This window comes from Nomascus leucogenys, chromosome 18, assembly GCF_006542625.1.
Source record: "Nomascus leucogenys isolate Asia chromosome 18, Asia_NLE_v1, whole genome shotgun sequence".
In the NCBI taxonomy this organism is placed as follows: domain Eukaryota; kingdom Metazoa; phylum Chordata; class Mammalia; order Primates; family Hylobatidae; genus Nomascus; species Nomascus leucogenys.
The window spans coordinates 34,249,368-34,254,958 of NC_044398.1; positions in this window are offsets into that span (position 1 = coordinate 34,249,368).

Below are 5,591 nucleotides of genomic sequence, written 5' to 3' on the forward strand. Positions count from 1 at the left end.
TCTTATTTACATTTATTATAAGCCATGAGAAGAGCCTGGCAAACTTTCTTAAATAAAACTAAATTGTCATTCATGAAAACTCATTTCTGAGAGCCACAGTTAAATATGTGTTTGTTTATTTAAGATGAAAACGTGATTCTCTTGATTGTGAGTGCTAACCCAGAAGCCTTACTGAATATCAGCTACACTAAATAAATCAATCATAATTTGAACACTTTAGTTCTTGAAAATGGAGTTTCTTTCAAGAAAAAAATATTGAAATAGGTATTGTTTATTTAGGACTTAGCCCTAAACATAAAAAACAATCTTGCAATTTTAGTTGACCGTTAATGTGAGCCCCCGTGTGATGTGACTGTTCAGAATATACCATGAATGTAGGCTGCATGAGGAGAAATGGACATGCTTTTGTGGTAGAGACTTTTATCTTTTTTACTTTACCTTGGAAAATATCTGCTCTGTGATAAGCAGAATAATGCTTCCCCTACCAAAGAGCCCTATGCCAATTCCTGGAATTGGTAAGTGTTACCTTACATGGCAAAAAGGACTTTGTGATGAAGATTTAAAAATGTGGTAGGAGAGATTATCCTGAATTACTGTGTGGGCCCAATCTAACCCTGAGTCTCTAAAAGCTGAGAACCTCTCTTGCCTATGATCAGAGAGACGTGAAAATGGAATAAGGGTCGGAGAGGTGCCACGTTGATGGCTGAAGACAGAGAAGAAATCACAGGTCAAGGGCTGTGGGATCCTCCTGAAGCTGGAAAAGACAGGAAAACTAATTTTCCCCAGAGAAAGTGGCTCAGCCCTGCCAGCACTCCAACTTTAGCTCAGTGACCCATGTTGGACTTCTAGCCTAAAGAACTGTAAGATAATAAATGTGCGTTGTTTCAAGCCACTAACTTTGTGGTAATTTGTTGTAGTAGCAATAGGAAACTAAGATCACTCCTATTAAATCTTAATTAATCAATATCATGAGGGCAAAAAAAAGTAGGGGAAGAACAAATGAATCTTTTCTGAGATGCCTCCCTGGAGCACTCAACACACACTGACCTTGACCTTTTCTGAATTTCAAACTTCTTATTAGGTAACAGGGGTACATTAATGGCGCTGGTTCCGGGTTCTTCTTCCTCCTCGATACAGACCCACCAAAGAAAAACCAATCAGAAAGAGACGCCTTCCTGCCTTGGTCTGAGCCCAGCCCCCCAGCCAACCATTGACCTCCACGTAACGTCTCAGAGTATAAAAAGCCAAAGCCCCGAAGCCCTCTCTCTCTGCTTCCTCTTCGGCTCCCTACCTGACGCCTCCAATAAAGATCTCTTGACCGTAACCGGTGTAGTGTGGTCTTAGCCTGAGTCTGTAGAGTCACTATTTCACTTGTCATCTGTGCTATTCATTTGGCGTTAGATCATGGGCCATTGTGTGTGGTTATAGCCTATCTCTTGGTCAAATAAAGGCTCTGTCCCTCCTGCAAGAGGCTTGGCCCTTGGGACCACAGCTCAGTGCCTAACGTGGAGCCTCTTCCCTCTGAAATGTGAGGTGCTCACCCCACATTTGTGTGTGATGCCTATGGTCCCCAGGACCATTAGCATGCACTTAACAATAAAATAGCTTCAATGTGTATAGTCTGAATGCTGGTGGCTGTTTACTCCCACAGTGGAGGCAGGATCTCAGCCTTCCATGTATGCTAAGGGATTTTGGAGTTCCTAGGAAAGTCAGGTGGGCTGTCAATCGGCCCAGTCCTTTTGTCCTATTCTGGTCTCCATGTTGAATTCCTTCTGGCTGTTGCTTGAGAGAGGCCCCTCCACTCCCTCGCCTCCCTGCCCTTTTATAAAGCCCCAATTCCCACTCTGGCTGCTGCTTCCCAGAGCTCTCCAAATAGCATTGCTCCCCAAGGGGCTCCACATAATTGCATATGCTTCTGTCTTCTTGAATTCAAGTGGGCCGTGTGCCAGGGAGAAGTGGGGACCCCCTTCTGTGCCACTTTTTCATCCAGGCCCCGGGAGCCCCGCCTGTGTCTGGAGCCTCACAGCGTACTCATGAAAGCAACTCTCGGCTTTTACTTGCAGTCACTTTGTCCCTGTAGGATAAGCTAGAATCAAGCTAGCCTTCATTTGTTCATTTCTATTTTTTGCTCTTGCCTAGAAACCCATGTGTCATTCATGCAAATAGGCCCTAGGACAGGGGCAGGCCTTCTGCTGATGGAAGAGGGAGCTGGCTTGACCCCAAATCCCAGTTTGGAAATGGTGAGGACCCAGGTTGTGCCATGCATACCCTAGCGCATGCCAGTAGCTTTCGATCTTTAGAAGCTGAGTCCATGAATCCTTTGAATTTTTCTATTTAAACCTTTTTGCTCATGCCTGAGACCCATGTATAAGATTATCAGACACAAATAGGTTGGGCCAGAAAAAAATATCAGTTAGAGTCTGCAGGTGGCACAGAGAGGAAGACCAAAGCTTGGGTCACACTGGTGAGGCACAGGTGTGTGGGGAGCGCAGGCTGAGAAGGAACAAGTGGCCCCAGGTTCCCGGAGAGGGCTTCATGTCACGGACTTGGTGACCTACCCTGCGTGCAGGTCTATTATTTTATTTTTATTTTTTTTGAGACGGAGTCTTGCTCTCTGTCACCCAGGCTGCAGTGCAGTGGCGTGATCTCAGCTCACTGCAAGCTCTGCCTCCTGGGTTCATGCCATTCTCCTGCCTCAGCTTCCCTAGTAGCTGGGACTACAGGGGCCCACCACCATGCCCTGCTAATTTTTTTTTTTTTTGAGGCGGAGTCTCGCTCTGTCGCCCAGGCTGGAGTGCAATGGCACAATCTCAGCTCACTGCAAGCTCCGCCTCCCGAGTTCACGCCATTCTCCTGCCTCAGCCTCTCCGAGTAGCTGGGACTACAGGCGCCCGCCACCACGGCTAATTTTTTTGTGTTTTTAGTAGAGATGGGGTTTCACCGTGGTCTCGATCTCCTGACCTCGTGATCCGCCCACCTCGGCCTCCCAAAGTGCTGGGATTACAAGCGTGAGCCACCGCGCCCGGCCCATGCCCCGCTAATTTTTTATATTTTTAGTTGAGACGGGGTTTCCCCGTGTTAGCCAGGATGGTCTTGATCTCCTGATCTCGTGATCCACCCGCCTCTGCCTCCCAAAGTGCTGGGATTACAGGTGTGAGCCACCACGCCAGGCCCCTTTCTAGAAATTCAGAGTAGGAAAGTGACAAGTTAGTGCTCGTCTTTGGGAAGATCACCTTGGCATTGCTCATTTCCTGGTTTGCAGTGGCAGAAGCGGCATCTTTCCCCAGTTCCTAGCACAGGACCTGCCCTGCAGTCGGAGCTTGATGCGCATTTATTCATGCATGTGTGCATAGAGTAATGGCAAACTATTGCAATGGTGCTGAAGAGAGAGCCAGTCCCTGAGTGAGGAACATGACAATGCAAATGGAGACAAATTGCCCAACATAAAATTTCAGAGAAGTGAAAAGACTGGCTAGAAGTGAGGAGTGATGGCTGTAATCTCTGTTTAGCTCCCTCCTCCCTGAAATGGGGCTATAATCGTAACCCTTTGCTGACCTCCAGTTTCGCTGTACTGAGGCCCCCAGCACTTACAGGTACTTGCAGCAGGCAGCAGCTAGAACAGCTACCTAACGGACACTTCTCCCTGCCCTTGATGGCTTTTCAATGTGTAATCTGTGCTGGGCTTTGAATCATAGATGTATGGAATTGAGGAGCTGGGGGTGGGGGGACAAGAGGAGATGGAAAAACAGGAAAATGGTGAGTGAGAGTTCTCAGCGAGTAGTGGCATTCTTGACCTCGTAGTCAAAGCTCCGGGCCCTGAGAATTTTAGGAGTAATGTAAAGACAGAGGAGTGGGACCAAGGCAGGCACTCAGGCCTGCAGACTGAGCTAACAGGTGCTGGAGTAGCTAGGAGGCACCAGCTCTGACTCAGCAACTCCTGCTCCTGGAGCCCTCATCGTCGGCAGGGAGCTTAGGGCTGGGGCGGATGGTCTCTGCAGAGGATAGAAGATAAGATAGGCTGACACCTCTCAGAGTTTATGGAAGATTCCAGGAGCCAGGGAACCATGCTTCTACCATCTCAGGGCAAACTTTCACTCCTTACCTTGATTGGCCAGCCCCTTTGTAGTAGCTTTTGGGTCTAGTGTTGGACCAAAAATGGGGAACTTTTTTTTTTTGCAAAGGAATAAGTTTTCAATTCGGTGCTGCAGCCAACGAGATAGAAACTCAGTCTCAAGTCCATCTCCTTGATGGACTAAAACCAGGGTTTTATATAGCAGGGAAGAACTGTAACAATGTGTAAGAAAACAGGAACTAGGGAGGGGCAAGGAAGCAATCATGATGAATGAGGGGTCCAAAGTCTCATTGTCTGGATGTGGTGATCTGGTGAGTTTCCGTTTTTGATACTGTTTTTAAGAGTCCTGAAAATGCTTTTCTGAGGAAGGAACTCAGATAAAACAAATAGAAATTTCAAGCTTTAAAACCAGAAGGTCGATTTCTATGAAGAACAGGGAACTTATCTACAGTGTGGAAGGATGTTTTGGGCTATTGTCAGAGGCTCCGGCCAAGGCAGTCTGGACCTCATGCTACTCTTTGGTCTTTAGTTGGAGACTGCTGCTGGAGTTCATCACTGGGTTTACCTTCCCTCTCCTCTTGGACACAGAGCCCTTTCAAGGGCCTCTTCACCAAGGTAGGTGTCACACGTGCTCTGTGGCTGCTTTCATTTGATGCTCTACTTGGTTTTGGCAAGTGGGTTGAAGTCCAGAGCTTTCCAGTTTGGGGAAGGACTATGGCATCAGATGGCAAGAAATATACTGTACTCACCTCTTGCCTGAGAAGCCTTCCCTTATTGTCCTTTCATGTGCTCAGATGTCCCTGAGGCACAAGATATTTCTCTCCTAGCCTTCTGTAGATCAGTCTGCCATCCACATGATACGTTGATTTCAGACATGAGTACACACTCAGCTAGTGAGTGGTCAAACACCATCAATGATAGCACTCTACCTTCATAACGATAGAGGCCACGCTGAGCTTATGAACATGATAAAAAAAGTAGCAATAAGCAGAGTTGGTAGTGAAGCTAGGGGAGCACACATTTTGTCATGTGCCACTGCTGTCACTTCCTCTTCCTCTTGCCTACTTTTCCTTCTTTCTGTCTCTCTCTCCCACCTTATGTCCCTCTTTCCTGTCACTTCCTCTCTCTGTCCCTCTTTCTCTCTGTCACCGAAATCATTGCTTTAGAATTTCTTTGTTACTTCTGGGACTTCTTGGCCAGTTGCCTAACCCCGCAGATACAAACAATTTCAATAACTTGGGATCCCAGAAACACAATGGCAAGCTTACTGGTGGGGCTGAACATTTAGAATATGCAGGAAGATGATAAGGCTTCTGCACAGGATTTCATCATGAGCCTGTCTTGTTGGGAGTGGGGCACAGCTGGGACCCTGGGGGTGGTGAATGGTGGGGCCACGGCTCTGTCTTTGCCTGCCTTGGTCTCAGGCACAGTACTTTCTCTGATATATCATCTTAATCTGCCCAAAAAATCAGTAAGTGAGGTGTTTTAAGAGAAGAGTAGATGGACACCTATATATCTG